Raw genomic sequence first — 18,190 nt, 5'->3', positions numbered from 1 at the left:
AAAGCGATTATTAAAAATGTTAATCTAATAACATGCTGCACCCCTCACTTCTGCTGATGGTTGAATCGTTAGTACCTCAGTGCAGTTCATTAGGGACCTATTGTGCTGCTGTTGGCAAAACAGAAATGTCACTGCATATTAAATAATTAAAAACAGTAAAACAAACATTGTCTTTTGAGTCCTGGATTTATAAATTGCTGTTAAGCATGTATCCCTTTAATCAATAACTACTTATCTATTTTTTTTTTTTTTGAATAATGAGTTATGCCACTCTAATTATGATTTGATGTTGTCTCAATTCTTCCTACAGTAACTACAGATATTTTATTTAATTTAACTTTTACAACAGAGCAGAAAAGTGTGTAACAGCTTAGGCACCCAGAAAGTTCCCCAGCTGTAGTTGCCTATGTTTTCCCAACTTCATAAATACAATTTTTCCCTTTTCCAGAGGGTCAAGTTTTTTTGGGGCACCAGGCACCAAATCCTGCACTCCCAACTGAGGCAGAAGACCTGTCTGTGCCTTGGTCCTGCAGCATAGGAACTGGTTCAGACCTGGTTCTGAGGAAATTATAACGTTGTAAAAAGTTGAGGAAGAAACAGCAGCGAAAGGCTATCAAATAGTGTTAAACTGCTTATGTGAAATACAGTAATGGTCTTTCTGGGCCCAATTACCCAAAGTTTTGAGAGGATTAACTTCTGCTTACTATCAGTGAAAGCCCTGATATTAAAGTAACTGTGCATTCAGTCCTTAGTTCCTAGAGCCCAAATTGTTATACCATGTATCATGTATTTTATCACCAACCATTACCATTATTGAGCCCTGATACAGCAAAGGCTGAACCAAGGTACAGTCAGACTCAGAAAATTTGGCTGAGATGATTTATTTTATACTGAAATAATCATAGGAGGGATTATTTCATAACTGAATATCCTCATTCTGATTTTTCATCTTTTGGTTATGTTATATTATGGCAGTCTTGTCAAGAAGTTTTGCCAGCCTCAGTCAGAAGCAGACAGAGTGCATAATGCAAAATAAAAAGCAGAGTACATGTAACTTTTAAAAATCTTTACTGCTGACATGAAAGAAATGTCAAGTGGAGAATAATGCCTCGGCTGCTGACTTTGTCACAATTTAGGAGAAACTTTCAGGACTATTAAGAGAGTCATTTCCCCATCACAATTTCAAAAAAGTTGGGCACCTGTGGTCTGGATTTTGAGAGGAAAACAAACCATTAAATCATCATCTACGTTTATATTGCCATAATGGTAACACTTACAATTTAAAGCCAGAGCTAAAGCACCACCTACCCTTTTCCTTCCCAACTGACTTTTCGCTAATTAACCAAAGCAAGCAGAGTGTCACCATCCAACACCTAATGCCAGTACAGAATAACTCTTCAAAGCCTTGGAAACAAGATTCTTTAATTAGCCTGAGGAGCTGCCTTACCTGTTGTGTCTTGTTATAGCAGTGTACAGAAAGCCCTTAAAATTCAGGTCCCTTTCAGCAGAGGGCAGGTTAGCAGTGGTAAGAAAAGGCAGGTGTGATCACAGGGACATGATAGCATAAACATGGGAAGAGAAAAAAGCATTTCAGATGTAAATTTAAGAGCTAAGCAGTGCCTGATCTGACTTGCAGAGCTCTTTCCAGAAGAGTTTAGAGGCAGAGAATAATGAAGAAAGAAGGCAGAACGCAAGATCTGCAGAGGAAAGTGCAATCTCCATGCACTTACTACTTTAGGGACAAAGTAATTTAATATATCAGAGTGACAAAAAATATTTCTTCAAATAATCCACTGTAAACTAGCCATCACAGCTACTTCCACACTTCATGTTTCTTTGCTTTCTTCTACTAGGAGACTTACAACTCTGACCTCTGGATTTCTGTTTTCTTTTTAGCAGACCCAAAGAACCTTCCCTTCAGCCCAAATCAGAGTTGCCTGTGTGTTTTTTTGCTATGTAGATCCGCAGGTAGACAGCACTTCAGATGACTGAAGCCTCCAAACACTACCAAAAATCAAACTATAAATTTCAAAAAACAAACAGTAAATTGGAAAGCATGAAGATCACAGGGAGGACAGAATAAATGGGATCACTCCTTCAGGACTCCAGATGAGAATGAACAGTGGTTTATAGAGGGGGGAGATGGGAAAAGAGAGGGAAAAAAAGTCAGATTGAAAGTGTGTGTAAGTTCCAGAAACCTTACCAAGCAGTACTTAAAACTTTAGCAGAGAGGGAATTATTTAAAAAAAAAATGATGTGCATAGGGACTTCATAATTTCTTCAACATATTGGAGGCGTATGTTCTTCAGGGCTGGTGCAATCTGTGTGTATTTGCAATCTGAATGAACTATTTTTAGAAGACCAACAGGATTGCTATCTGCAGAGTAAACATTAGTTGGGGTCCAAGATCTAAACCAAAGCAATTCACACACTGTTTTCTTGACAGAACACCACAGTACCAACAGAATAATCTTCTTCTCCTATTCTTCATGTGGGAGCTATTGATTTTTCTTTTTTTTAGGCAATCTTCTCTTTCAGAGGCACCAGCTGACAGTTCATTTCCTCCTCATCCCTTCCACTCCCTAGACCCAAACTCCTCTGGTGCACTCCCTAGGTGCACATTATTCCCCACAAACTCCTCTGTGTTTGTCTTTGCAGAACCTTGAGCAAATTGGTTCTTTGCTTTTAGATATTTGCATTTTCAACATGTTTGGTTTGGTGCTGAAATAAGAAAAGAGCAACAGAGAAAAGAGAATCTGCAGAGACTGAAATAAACTTTTTAACATGAAGAAAACCAAGTGCAGATCCTTGTGTTTTTCAGACAAAAGCAATTTCAAAGCAAAGTTAAGGGAGATTAAGTATTTGGAGAATTATATCTATATATGTGTGCGTATGTGCAAATTTATATATATATGTATTAATAAGCTAGAAAATTCAAATAATATTTGAAATTCTCCCAAGTTTAAGAAGCAAACAATATACTGCTCAGGTGCCTAGGACACCTTAATTTACCCTAATGCCTTACCAAAAGTTTGATACATGTTTGAAAAACATCTCATAGGCATACAATCAAAGACTAAATTAGAGTGATCACTAAGATGATCACTATTTCCCTGATATTGACAATTACATACCACTGGAATTCCAAATCAACCAGGAAAACAACCTACAATCAAAAAAGACACAGAATATATCTACTGCTTAGTAGGTTAGGGCATTAATTGAAGTTGAGATACATTTATTTCTTCCTTTCTGTTTTGTAATCAAAGCAAGAGAGAAGGTGAGCTCTGCTAGATCAGTTCAGGAGATCTGGACAAGAAGGAGTTCTCATTTAATTAAGTTATGCTTAAGATAACACACAAGTACATCTCCTTAAGCATTTTACAGAAAAACACCAGCAGCTTCCCTCGGAGCTTCATTAAGGGTTAACTAGTATTGTAGTTAACAGATAGATACAATAAAGCAAAAAACTTATGATCAGAGCACAGATCGGTGAATATCTCTTCATAAGTGGATACTCCAAGCTAGTAATATATTTAAGCAGTGAACAACAGAGCAAATGGATGAAAGCAAAGGAGCCTGTGCACAGAAAAATAAGTCTGTAAGGTTGTGCTAGACATAAGGCTATGTTAAAACTACTGGCACTATGTTAAAACTTCTGGCACTAGTCTGTAGCTTCAAATGGTATGTTCCTACTCTATTTTAAACAGCTAGGCATAAATATTCAACCCTTTGAGAGGCAAAGTAGAATATGCAACTCAAATTAACACTAATAGGAGCTGTATGTTTATTCAGCTACACATGCTGCTAAAAATGTACTTCTTGGCCCATAGCTTTAAAGTAAGAAAACAATCCACATTCTAAAATGTAAAGGGAAAAAGGTTCATGTTTCAGATACTTTTAGGAGTGAAATAAAAAAAATTATAGTGCAGTTGTTATAGGCAGCATAAACTGCTACATAAAGGCAAATCAGGCCTGCAGTAAAAGATCTGAACACCAAATAATCATTGATGTATCAAGTCTCTTACACTGATATATAAAGTAAATTGAGGCACTTGCATGGATAGAACATAGTGGACATAACTCACAGCTAAATCTCAAAACTTGCACCCCGCAATTATTTTGAAAAGTTTCCAACTGCTCCATATTATCTAAAGGAACAGTATCACTCTGAAGAATCTGAAACCATCTGTGTTTGTTAATATGGCCTTAAGTGTTATATTTGCTGTTGCTGTCTTGAGCTATGTCAAGGCTGTTTAAATAAAAGCTGTGACTTGCTAAATCCTGTCCCTAGCTGATTAGAACCATGAGCTTGAAGTATGTTGCTTTACTCACTGTTCACTGTTGATACATTTACTAAAGAATTGCACAATACAGGACACATTCAGGCTGTGCAACAGAAAAAGAAATGAAAATGTGAATTTGAGAGAATTCTCAAGAGTCCACAAAAAAAAAAAAAAAAAAAAAAAAAAAAAAAAATATCAAATGTACTGCTGTGATTAAAGCAAGGAGGGGCTCCATAAAAATGCAGAAAAATCCTTGTAAAGAAATATATTTTTAAACAGATAACACTTATAAATCAGACAAATGAGAGATATCAGCTGAGAGAGATGCTTTGTAAGAAATTGTTTTCAGTGTCAGAAGGTGGACAAAATACAATTAAAAAAGAAATTCTATATTCTATTCCAGAAGGAATTCAAAGCACTATTTAAGCAAGGCACATAGCATCTTCTTTGTAAGACAGATCTTTTCTCTTAATTAGGATTTGAGATAATCAAGAAACAGCTTTACGGCTGTGTGTTTGCCTCCATTTTAGGCAGACACATTGCCACATTGTTTTAGTTTTGGGCTGATTGCACTGAGAAATTTTTTTGTACACCCAGTAAAACATTTTCCTAAAGTCAAATACATTCAAAAGGACCTAATTATTATTAGTGCAACCAGTGCTAGACACTGTCAATAGAGGGGATTTGCATAGAAAGCTCACGTACTAGAAACTTCTGAGCATTGATTAAAAGTTTAGAACTGGAGACAAACTTCATCAGTCTGGTTCTTCTCTGACCATCAGTCAGGTTTTGTTTTTTTTTTACGTAGCTGTAGCAAACTGCAGCTGCAAAAGCATTATCTGTCAGGTACTGAAGAAGGCCTAATGATTGTGCATCAGAGGAAAGCTGGGGAAGCCAAAAGACATAAAACACATATTCTGGCTGGTGCTGGAGTACACAGCTCTTTGACAGTAGCTGCATAGATATATAACATGCAGATATATTGTGCAGAAGGGAAAGAAATATACTGGGTTACACCTATGTGAGCCAGGAACTTCTTAATGTGAAAATTTTTTACCTTCCCAGAGGCGATGAATTCTTGGCTTATACAAAATATCCAAGAAAATTATCAGTCACAATCCATGTCCCTGAAGCTTTTTCTTTAGCAAGCAGCAGCTTGTGCAATCAAGCAGCATTCTACTTTTGTAACAACTATAGTAATAAAAGAAATACCTCTTACTGAACTTCATGCAACTTTATCCCCCATTTCCCTCAGGAGCTGCAGATGGATCTCATTGATTTGTGTGCTATCAGGTTCTTTAGATGGTCTTGAAGCTGCTCTTCTACTAGAGGGCTGCACCTTCCTCCTCCCAGTCCCTGCCTTTGCCATTTGCAACTTTGGTGGTGTGGCTACAGCCCTTGCCAGTGACAACTGAGGCAAAAAAAGTAATTGAGTAGCTCAGCCTTCTCCATTTCTCCAAATCAATACTCTTCAATCTGTGACCTTAAGAGACTATTTCTTCATCCCACACAGGACATGAGGAAGCTCACCATTTCCACTGAACAGACACAAGGATTGCAGGGACAGACTTCACTGCCAGTCATCCTTAAAAAACCCCACACTGTAAATGCAGATCAGCCACCCAGCAGTACACTGACACAAAGACCACCAGAAGTACACACAGGCATGGAGAAAGTCTGTCTGAACATGTATAAGAAGGGGAAAAGTAGCAACATAGGAGAAGATACAGATGTCCCAGCCCAATTTTTGTTTGAGACCTGGGAGATCTCAGGACATTTCCTGTTTGCAGTTTTTCCTACAGTCTCAGCAAACACCCAGGATAAGCAGACAAGAATTCAGATATTCCAGGAGAGGTAAAAAAAGAAAGAAAAAAAAAAAAACCCAAAAAAGAACAACAGAAAAGAAAAAAAAAAAATAGAAAGACTTCATAAACTTAGAAAAATTCTTTTTTACATAAGATCTCAATTCACCGTGAGTTTACTGGAATTACTTCAGCTTCACAGCTGTGTGATCAAGAGTAAGATATGAAGTGATGAAGTGTAGTTCAGTCTAACTGTATTTCTGAGCTTACTCTCAGTTTGAAATACCCACACATTGGTGTGATGCACAAAAACTTTAATGCAAAACCTGCCCTTATTTTTTTCAGGACAGTCCCATGTCTATAATAGTCAACAACTTCATTAGCATGAATACATTTAATAAATATTTCAGCAAAGAATTAGAGCCAATTATGCTGCTTATTTATGACCTCTTAAGGAACTCAGTGCTGTACCTCAGCCTCACGCAGCTTTAGGAAGAGGCATCTGAAGTAATTATTTGCAAACCAGATCATCAAATGTAACTTTTAATGAGACAATTCATGGAATCATAGAATAGACTCATAAAGGTTGGAAAAGACCTAAGATCATCAAGTCTAATCATCAAACTTCTGAGATAGTAAGACATTAAAGACTCAAAGAACAATCATTGCAACTTTTATATCATTGCAACTTTTATATGTACAGTGTTTTTTGGGACAAATTCAGCAGCAGTGTGCCTGCTTATCCATCCACTAACCCAAGTGGAATTACATCTCCTTGCAAAAGGGTTAAGTTGGAACTCAGGTACCATGATAAGTTAAGCATTGCTAGAGACTGGTTGTTCACAGGGGAAAGAACACAGCCCTTTACTAAGACATAGATCTTCTGTAGTTTATTTATCATTAACAGGGAGTGCTTTATAGCACTGCACAGAGGTTGCCATAAAACAACGTTTTAAGGCTCTCTCAACCATATTTCAGCCATAAATGTCCTATAGACATAGGAAGGAAAACTACCAAGGTTCAATATTATAATCTTTATTACAGATGACCTCACTATTGTGTTCTCTATAAAGAAAATATATTAAACCATTAACATAATCTGAATCTTAAATTAGTACAGGTTTACTACTCATACATAGATCTAAATAGCCTTACTTTCAATGTAATTATTTTTCCACAAAATTTTTGTTGACAGCACCATTAACTGTGATCACACCAGAATAAATGTTACCTCTTCTACTAAAAATGCAACTCCTGTGGCAGAGTGTGCCCTATATTAGTATATATCTATCAGCAAGTCAGTTTTCAATGAAGTTTTATAATGAATATTAAAAAACAAGGCACAGAGTAAGACAAATTCAGTCATTTCATTTCATGTCACAAAGCTTAAACAGCTGAAACAACTATATGGTTTAATCCAGATATTTCTGTTCTCCTTATACACTACTTCTCGCTAGTCCTGGCTGTCAGTATGGTTCTATAATGCAAAGATATTATTACAAGCTGTATTATTGCAGCTCATAAAGATTCTTATAAAAATCCAAAGGAGACAGTAGAAAAAATAACATTACTTAAATTTTCATAAAAAAAAAAAAAAAAAAAAAAAAAAAAAGATGTGTATGGTTGGTGCCCAAATGTGTTTCTGGTTAACTTGTAACTCTGTACATCCTAAATCTAAAAAAACCCAAAGCATGGCAACAGCAACGGTTCTCATTGTTGAGCCTATTCTATTGCATTATTATACTGGAACTTCACAGATTTTTTCAGATTTACTGAAACATTTTCAGATAACACATGAAGATGGTCAGTTTTACTTCAACACAGCAGATTTAAATCATTAAATTGCCTTTCTTACATCGGAAACAATTCTGTCTGCAAAAGTCCTATTGCAGCACAAAGCAGTGTTGCTCTGAAAATGTCTTCCCATCATTCAGTGCTTTAGAAAGGACTTAATCAGATTTGCTGTGAAAAGCACATTTTGTCCTGTGTAAATAATAATGATGGGAGCAGATTACAAAAAACCCACAACTATCTGAAAATACCTCCCTATTCATGTAATTCTTTTAATTATTATTTTTTTAATTGATTCTTGGTGCTTTAGAAGGGATACACAAAATTTCTTCTTCTAGTTTTGTCTACAAAGTAGTGCTGGAGCAAGCACAGGACTACAGTCACTGCGTGGTTGTACCACAGCAGAACTGTGCTGTTAACCACATTGCTGTTAATCTTGGCAATAAGCTTCCAGCAATTTGCCTGAAAATCCAAACGTTTCTAGGTCTTACTGCTGTAATAGGCACCAGATTATTCTTTTCCTTCTCTTTTTGTTTCTCAAAAGAATAACACAAAAATCAATTACAGAATGGTACATTCTTGGGTTTGTAGGCATGAAAGAGGGCCCGGAGAGACACACAATCTACGGCGACAGTATATTCTTATTATTCACCTTGATACAGCTTTTGTACATTGTGCTCATCATAGTTCAATAGTATCTGACAAAACTAATGCTGTTTTCATCTAACACTAGCTTGTGATGTTAAATAAGAAGCTGTGTGTGTGAACGTGCTTTTAAGCACTACAGCGCACCAAAGAATGAGCTGTTTTCAGCTAACATTGAGCCACTAATGATTTTAATGAGAGTGCCTTCTGGATTCATATTTTTTTCATAAAATACATCACACTAAAACAAAATCAATGAGAAACATTAATTAGGGCCTTTTTAGACGCCTTCTGTGGTGTTGTTTTTCTTTTGAGAAGCACCAGATGAAGAATGCTGTGCTTTATTTAAGCTAAGTTGTTTGACATTTAGATGAGAGAAAAAAGAGAAAAATACTAACAAACACAGGAACAATTTTTGACAGCTCTTTGTCATGCAAGAGAGAAAAAAGGGGACCGACTGTGAGATACTACTTTGAAGCCCTGGAAATTTGTAATGAAAAATTTAAGATACAAGAGAGGAAGAAAGATGAGCTATTCATTTGGTTCTGCATATATTAACACTTGTAATTCAAACTAAAGGTTTGCTATGTGTTTTCATAATTTTGACTCTAATAAATATCTTGGAGAATTGCTTTGATATTCTAAGATCATGCATGTAGCTTGCATCCATTAAGAAAAATGGGGAACAATCATCATCAGCCCTCTTGGCGCTAATGAGAAGGTCATTGCTCTTTAATTATCACAGACATGAAACTGAAATATTTCAAAGGGTTTGTGGAATACAGTGGCTATGGGCAAAGCTGTGTATCTGTTTATAAGTGTGTCTGTCACAGAGCAAATCAAGTAGGATGTGCACCTTCCATTCTGTAGCCTCTCTGCTTTTGTGTATATTTAATTTTCAAGTTTGTATCACTATTTCTTGCACATTGGATTAATCTGGGAAATTTAGACCAGCTATTAGCAGGGGCTGAGTAGGAGGGAGGAGGCCAGGGAGAGGACGAGAAACAGGGGTAGAGATGTGAGAATAGTAAAATGTTCCTCATCAGGAGGTATTGCAATATAAGTAGTAGTGTGTTGTTTGACCTTATTTCCCACAGTAGGGGTGTTATGAAGAAATAGAAATGATGAGGTGTTGCAGGAAAATATTAGCAAATTAAAATTTTGTGTTTGGCGTTGGTTGTGATCTCACTCATATTTCCACCCTAGCAAAGGAAGTGAGTATGAGAGGAACAGATACAAGTTGAAGAAACATATAAAGTGAAGCAAAGTATGGGGTTGAATCAAAAGTAAAAGTGAGCTTTTTCCTTTTGGTCCTGAATTCCCCAAAACAATTTCCTTCTACACTGGTATAGAACCGAAATAAATCATTACTCTCACACCTAATACTTTTACAGCAAATACATTCATACTGCTGAACAGCTAACTCCTCTCTTTTTCTGTTTTTACCTTTGGGAGTAGTCACATTCCCAAAGGCAGGGTGTAAAAAACAAAAACAAAAGAAAGCATTAAAAATGCCAGCAATGAATCCTGATTTTCCCTCGGATGCTTTGTTGTAATGGAAAGTTATGGCAAATATGCAAAATTAGCTTCTAAATCTAAAATTCAGAAAAAATTCTCACAATTAGGCCTCTTTATTTACCAGCTCTGGAAAACCAATACTGAATTTTATATATAGCACTGGACAGTGATAGATCCACTGAAACAAGGTAAAGTAGAATAAAGTCTCCAAGTAAGTCACTCTGATAAAAAAGAAATTTAAAAATACTGCCCTATTAAAAACTAATGTAAACATTGTCATAGTTTTCCCTTGAGATCTACATATGTAATACTGTACAAGAAGATCAGACTGCCTTTTTTTCAAAGGAAGGCTCAAGTAATTATTTCCAGGGTGATTAAAGTGAGTAACTTGACGTGGTCACAGCAGCACAGCTGATGGCTGAAACAAGATACACATCTGAACACCCAGATCCAGAAACATGTTCTGACCTTCCCACTCTCCCAAGAATCTGCTTTCCCCAGTAAAGAAATTTGTTGCATGAACTAGATGGCTAACACTGTACAGAAGTAGTGCAGATGCAGTCAAGATTACCTTCTGATCAGACTGAAAGGTGCTATTTTTTCACTGTATCTTAGAAATGGAGTTAAAGATAGGCCATGCTAACTGTGTCAACTCACCCCCACAGCTGGACACCAGCTAATCCAGTGATTATGCTGGAGCCCTGTCAGTGCTATCTCACTTCCTTGCTACCAAAGAACACTGAGTTTAAAGTGAGAGGAGTACAGAATTCCTGGTGTTGCCTTAGAAATTGTGTAACAATAGCTGGTTCTCCTGTAACTGGTATTCATGACTGTTCATCCTCACCTGCACTTGTTACTGGAGCTTCTTTAAAGAACTTTTGTTAAGAGAAAAAACCCAACATTATTCAGTGTGTAAAATCCTGAAATGGTTCCTGTATGTAGAAATATTACCTGTGAGAGGGGCCCAGAGGAGATTGCTTTCCAATGACAATCTTGCTTGGCAGGAAAGAGGGAAACTGGTTAGATTTCAAAAGTTGATATTCCTCAGTAGTAAGTGTCCAGAATTTCTCATAAGAAAATATCTACTGTCCATCTCAGGTAGACAGAATAACTGTGTGAAAAGGCCCTAGTTTTCTCTTTCCTTCTGTAGAGAGAATGGCAAATTTTGCAAGCACAGGCAAGCAGAAGAATAGAATTTTTTTCTTCTAAACACATTAAAAGTAGAAAAAGTTATTTTCTAAAGCTATGAAGAAATTCAAAAGCAAACCATTTCACCCTTGTTCTCTCTCTTCCTCATGCTTAAGGAGAAAAACACACTGCAGTCACAAAAGAAGTCAATGGGAAATGAAAGTTACTGCTTACACCTGAGAGAATCAAGTTTCATCTGTTAATTAAGCAGCACAGAGAGCAGCAGGGAGGAAGTTTCCTGTTTCAGAGTATTGTCCTGCTGAAAAAACTTAGCATGGTCCCAAATACTTATTTATAGTACTTACTATCCTAAAGACACAAAACCAAGGTATAACTTCTGATTACTGTATTTTTTTATATATATTTGTGCCTAGCTGTATAGAGCTCAATATCCAGAAATAAGTGACTTTCTGTTTATGCAGCTATTTTATCCAAATCTTTCTAAATATAATGCTCTCTTTATCTATTTTGACAAATCTTTGCTCTGTATCTTTGGCATCTTAAATCCTTTTGCTCTACATTTTTTCTTCTTGAACATTAAGATACAAAGTAAATTAAATTAGTCCTAAAACTGATCCTTGTGGCATTTAATTTTTCTTCACCACCTCATACCCTCAGCTGACTTAACTCACAATTACCTTTTTGCCTTTGTATCAAAGCACTTTAAAAAAAAAAAAATCAGTTATTGTAGTACACCCTTACACAATACTTACAAAACTTGCACATAATTAGAGAAGCCCTTTGTGCAGCATTGTATCAAAAGAAAGGAAATGAAAACAGAAGAATGCTCGCAACAATACAGGAGGAAAGATTATAAAGCAATTTTTTCCCCAAGTTGCATGAACTTTTGAGCAACAATGAGCCATTTTTGCTATTATTTTAATATCTCAACAATGGAAATGCCACACCATGGTCAAACAACATAGCTTGCTACTGAATTTTTATATTGCCTCAAAAAACACCTCCTTCTACCAGTTATTACCAACTCTTCTTTCTTCTCCACCCTGGCATCACATGCAAACCTGAAAGCATCATCTACAGTTGAAAAACAGTACTCTACCTTCTAAGCATTTTTTTTTGGTTTGTGGACTCCCCATTTCACCACGATTAATAGCACAGAGGATAAAAAAATTACCAGTGAAGGAATGGAAAGGTGACTGCTCAGTTCATCTCCATTACTTCCGTAAGAACCAAGTATCTTGGCAGACATTCATGGAAGCACAGCATGCTTCCAGAACTGAGCTGGTAGATGAATACAGCTGGATAAAAATTAAATACAGAGAAACCAAAGCTACCTGGAAGTTCACAGAACTGTACAGAAAATGTACAGTTAAAGGGCTCTGCTTAAGTGTGTCTGACAAGCCAAGCAATGAGACCTAACCTACCCTCTGGGAATAACTTGACAGTCTGAAGGTTGTTCTACAGTTACAGGGTTAACTACTGTCTGAAGTAGACAAACATACTGGTTAAAGAAATTAATCTCTTACTCCATAGGTATCATTAAAAAAAAACTACACACACTTATTTAGAAATAGAAACACTGTGAAAGCTGATGAAAATAAGACTGCTGGAGCTGTAAGGCAATGGAAAACCTGAGCATGAGGCAATGAATTCCTAGACGAACAGGGGCCTAAGGGGCCCAACCCTGCACCTATTAATTTCATGCCACTGGCTTCAGTAGGGCCATTCCCAATAATGACGAGTGATACTCCTGGTGCGGTTGTTTTTATGTTGTGTTAATACAGTGTTAAGCCAGTTGTTTAAAACTGCTTTTCAGTAATTAAGTAATGGCAGTTACTCTTACATGTGTTTATTAGTAAAAAATAGTAAAAGAACTGTTGCTGGTCTGTTCTTTATATGTGGCCTTGGGGACTGTGGCTTTTGTACTCCCCAAAGTGCCCTCTCATTACTGAAGTAAACTTGCCAATAAAATACCACAGGGGATAAAGGAGTTTATTTTCCTTCAGTGGGGACAGCAGTTCAGCTGAACCTGAACATCACCAGAATGACAGCTGCTGATTTTTTGGAATGGGAAGTAAGCCACGCAGGGAGGGCTTTCTCTGCTACTCTCCTCCCTCCTTAACATTGCAGCATCATCATGACACAAGAGGCATATAGATGGATGGTGCAGTTTTATTATTTTATCTTCAAAAATAGTAAACAGGGCTTAAGCCAGTGTTAATAATTCAAATGAAATGTCAGAAATGTGTAACACAGAAAGCATAGAGCTTTTTTAAGCAACACTCACAAGTATTATGAAACCGATCACAAATCCAAATCCACTTTTCTGTATTTCTTAGAAAAGACAAAATCAGTCTGATTTTCCATTACCACATACCATAGATACTCCTCAACAGGAGTGTGAGACTGGCAACATGTAAAAGCTTTACTTTCATCATTTTGACATCTGTTCACTACACAAGGAAAATATGAAGAAACTGCTTGAAACCCCAGGTTCAATGGAACAAATTGTTCAAGGCATAACTTACAAGGACTGCATCGTAAAACCACCCCAACAACTTATGACCCACAACAGATAACTGCATAAATTGCCATAAAACATCCAAGGATCTAAAGATCAAGTAACTCCACTTTTTTCATTCAGAAAGGAAGTTCAGTCCTTTTATTTAATGACTTCTTCCAACTACTACACAATAAAAGGTGAACTTCTACCTCATGTTTGTAGCCTACAACTAAGACAATATGATATATATGGCCATCCCACATCACAGGAATATTCCTTAAATTTACATTTATATTCCACATAATCTTTTAGTTTTCATATAAATGTTTTACATGCACCCCAGTTTTGACATATCTTGCCATGTAGAGAACTTCTGAGTAGAAGTCTTGCAAAGATGAGGTATTCCTGAAGCTAACATTTTCAAGTAGCTGAGTAACATGTTAACAGTTGTAACACAGTGCAATGATTTCTCTGGTCAAAACCACCTTTCAGCAAATAATTCTCCCACAGTACCACGGCCTCAGTATTTTAAAGGAAACTTTGTCATAATTTTTTGTTCATCTGCTGCCAATAAGTACACCCTATGCATGTCAGACTTTTAAAAATTCAGGACCCAGTAGTCTCGAAGATTCTTGTTAAACTGTTTTCTTTCTCCCTGACTCCTCATTTGAAGCATATTTTTAATTATGCATCATTGCCCACACATAAATTAATTTATGTGTATTAATTTTTGCTCCACTTAGCAGAGTGGTCACTTAATTAAATGTCTTCAGTTGTTTTAATGAAAAGAAGAAAAAAAAAAGAAAAAAAACCAGCAACAGCTTAGCAGAATGTTGTAACACTATATATTTAAACATACTATTTGTTGCCTTTATTTCAGTCCATTTGTAACACAGGACATTTGTGGAACTGATATTAAAAAGTAATATACTTTTCTAAAGCCCCTGGACTGTTTAGCAGAGTTTTAAATTGAAATCAAAATTATACAGATTTTTCATTCTGATAATTTTACCAATTCACTAATTCTTTAATCTTTACAGGTCATTGAGCAGCTTCCCATTAATGAGATGTAGTTAAGAACAAATTTTACAGTTTTTCTTTTTTCTCTCTTTTTTTCTTTTGAAAAATGTTGCATATCATTTGCAAATTAGAAAGAACTTGTTTCATTTATGGTACATTTATTTAAAATAATCGAATGCATGAGAGCCAGCTGAACACTATGTGCAATGACGCTTTAAAACAAATTACCATTTATTTATAAGGAAGAAATAGAGTTTTAAAAAGCACACAGACTGCATTTCATTATTAATGGTGTTCTCCATGCAAAACTGATTTCTTTCAAGAAGATGCAGAAACAAGAGAAAACTCAAAGAAAAACCTGGAAGAAAGCCTGTCCTGGGGACATGCATATTTTGCATATTAGAAATTCAGAAAACATAAACAAAACCTGATGGCACCTGAAACGCATGTATAAGGAATTTCAGTGGCAATTTCTCTGCAGCTGCTTGACAGTAGCTTGAAACTCAACCTATACAGCAGATACTATATTTTAAAAGAAGTCAAATTACTCACCATAGGCATGTAAAAACTTCAGTTTCTTCCAGTATGCACAATGTATTCAAGAAACACTTCTAACATCAGATGTCTGAAAGAGAGAATATTTCAAAATTATTGTAGACTGTAATTTCATGCTGTGGAAACAGTGAAAGGTAATTACTTTGGCTCAAGTACATTAAATTACCATTAGTCTTTTCTACATTGAATAGACTGTTTATCTTTCTAAATGGTAAGTTAACCACCTAGGGTTTCTTGGGCCAGGTTTGCTACATGGATGCATATGCACACCACCCATGAATGTCAGCACTGCTCTTCAGCCCAGAGGTCCATTGTTATACACTCAAGAAAAATTAACTTGCTGAAGATTAGTTACATGTTTTAGCTCAATATTTTGACTGCTGCTCAGCAGTTATCTAGGCTCATTTCTAAAGACCTTCAAACTGTGCATTTAACTTCCTCTAGAAGTTGAATAAAAAGCATTTTATACTGTTTATAAACAGCTACTTCATTACTGAAGAGCTGCAGTCAGGAACAAAGATATTTAAAAGCATTTTGAGTAGTGAACAGGTTTTTTGTTTGGTTGGGGGTCTTATTCCCTTTTTTTTAAGTAATAATTGAAACCTGTAATTCTACGAGTGTCTATTACAATTTCAGCATGCTCATTCCCTTGGTTTTTCCCCAGAGACTTGGGTGGCTGTCTAACTATAATGGGTTTATAACATACACCAGACCACCACAGGTGACATCAGCCAGAAGTGTAAGACAGGAAAGTTTCTGCATTTCTAGCAATCAAGAGAAAGTACTTCAATTTTATGTGCTTTAAGTGAGGTAGCCAAGAAAACTTGCTCCTCAGATTCTGCCAAAAAGTACTGCAGATTGCATGGAGATTGTGGAATGCCTGCCCTATTGCCTGCCTGCTAATGAGCTGACCCTTGCTGTTACACTGATGTTCTGCTGAGTCACAAATATCTTCGTAGCACTCACTTTTAAAAGAGAAGGGTTAATCAGGGAACAGGAGCAGGCAGCTGCTGCAGCAGAACCAATCAAAAGCTAAGGCTCAGCCTGTCCATTCAACCAATTTTGCCTACAAGAGAAAAACATGCAGAACATTTTTCCTACAAGAGCAACACACAAAGCAGCCAACTACAAGGTAAGCAGATGGATGAGAAAAGAGGACTTTTTTTTAAAGTTTTATATGAAAAAAATGAAGGGATATAAGCAATTTAACATCAGAAAAGAGGACTGAACATGTTTTTTCAGAAGAGGATTAGGGACTGGTCATTGGACAAGACCAATGAAGACCAGAGAATCCAGGCAATGAGCAGAATTCAAGTAAAAACTAGAATTCACTGACAGGCACTCAGGATGAGGATACTGTAGTGACCATAGCATATAGTAAACAGGTAATTACAACAGAAAAAATGGTGTGAGAAAAGCATTTTCTTGCAATACGAGAGCTGAAAAAATAGTTCAGTCTTCTCAAAACAAATAACCTATAGAAAAAATAATCCAGCAGGGGCCTTTTATGCTGTGTCTTTCATTAATGTGTAAAATGCATTAATTTTCAAATCAGATTCCCATATTAAAATTTACAGCTTACTGTAACTTTCTCCATTTGTAGAAACTTCTACTAGTAGGCATTTGTAGAGGGATGTGAAAATGGATATGCAAGAGAAGCACGCAGTCATTTAAGTTGGAAGAGAACTCTGGAAGTCATTCAGTCCAAAGATCCTACTAGCCACAGGGTCAGAAAGGTTAGAACTTGTTTCAAAAGCTGTACAAGGTTTCTCAAGGCCTTGTTCAGTTGCCTTCTGATAAACTCCAGAGAAGGAAATTTCAGAGCCTCACTGGGCTTCTATACCAGTGTTTGAGAACATCCAGTGTGAAATTTACCCAATATCAAAACAGGATTTCACGTGTTGTAACCTGTGTCCATTGCCCCCTTTTTTTTGCTGGGCAGATCTAAGGAACAGTCTGATTCCATCTTCCTCAGGACTTAAGACTGCAGAAGGCAGCTGAAAGGCAGCACTTCTAGGGCCATGCACCAGAGATGAGGGGCAGTAGGGACAATTTGCTACCTATGCAACTGCTTCTTGCACTGTCACTCCAGTCAGCAGAGACACTTCTTGGTTGAACTTTCTGGCCAAACATTTCATAGCTATCACATGGAAAGCATATACCTGTGAAACAAGTTCTTAAAATTTGCCAGCAAAGGTAAACATTAAAATTGTATTGTGTGTGTATAGATGTTTGTGGTTTTCTTTAAGCATGTTTAAATATAAATACATTCGTATTTAGTTTATTTTTCAGATAAAATAACAACAGTATCTTCTTGTGGCTTAACCACTTCAGTGAATGCTTAAATAACCAAAGCACTTGCACATATTGATCTTCCCTTTATTCCCTACAGCTATAAGTGATTGCAGTGTTTTGGGACAACTGAAAATATGTTTCCAGACATTTTCCATTGAAAGCTTATGCTGCACTTCTTAAGACCTACACTAGTGCCTTTTTTCCTGTAAGAAAAAAGCATTAGAGATCTTCAGTGTCCCCTTTGTGAAGTCTGTGTGTTTCTGCTTCACTTCTCTCTTCTTCACTTAACATGTACATTTGCCCTGTTCCAGCAGCTGGTAGCTTTACGAAACAAACACTAAGAGTGAAAAAGGGTACTTGGTTTCAAACTAACTTTAAGACATGAAAAAAATCCCTTTACTTCAGGGCTCAAAAGAGACTTTTTCATAACCACTCTTGACAGACTACAGGGGATGCTATCTAGAAATCTTTTAAAGAAGAGGTTGTAGATGCCAACTTTATTTCTCAGGTGGCTCAACCAGATGTATTAACTCAAATAGAACAAGTAAGAAAGATGCCTTCCCCATCCCAAAAAACCTATTACCATGAGAGCTGTGAATATTATGTGTTCAATGCTCTATGTGAAA

Source organism: Heliangelus exortis, chromosome 18 (genome assembly GCF_036169615.1).
Source record: "Heliangelus exortis chromosome 18, bHelExo1.hap1, whole genome shotgun sequence".
In the NCBI taxonomy this organism is placed as follows: Eukaryota; Metazoa; Chordata; class Aves; order Apodiformes; family Trochilidae; genus Heliangelus; species Heliangelus exortis.
Note: the sequence above shows the minus strand (reverse complement) of the source record.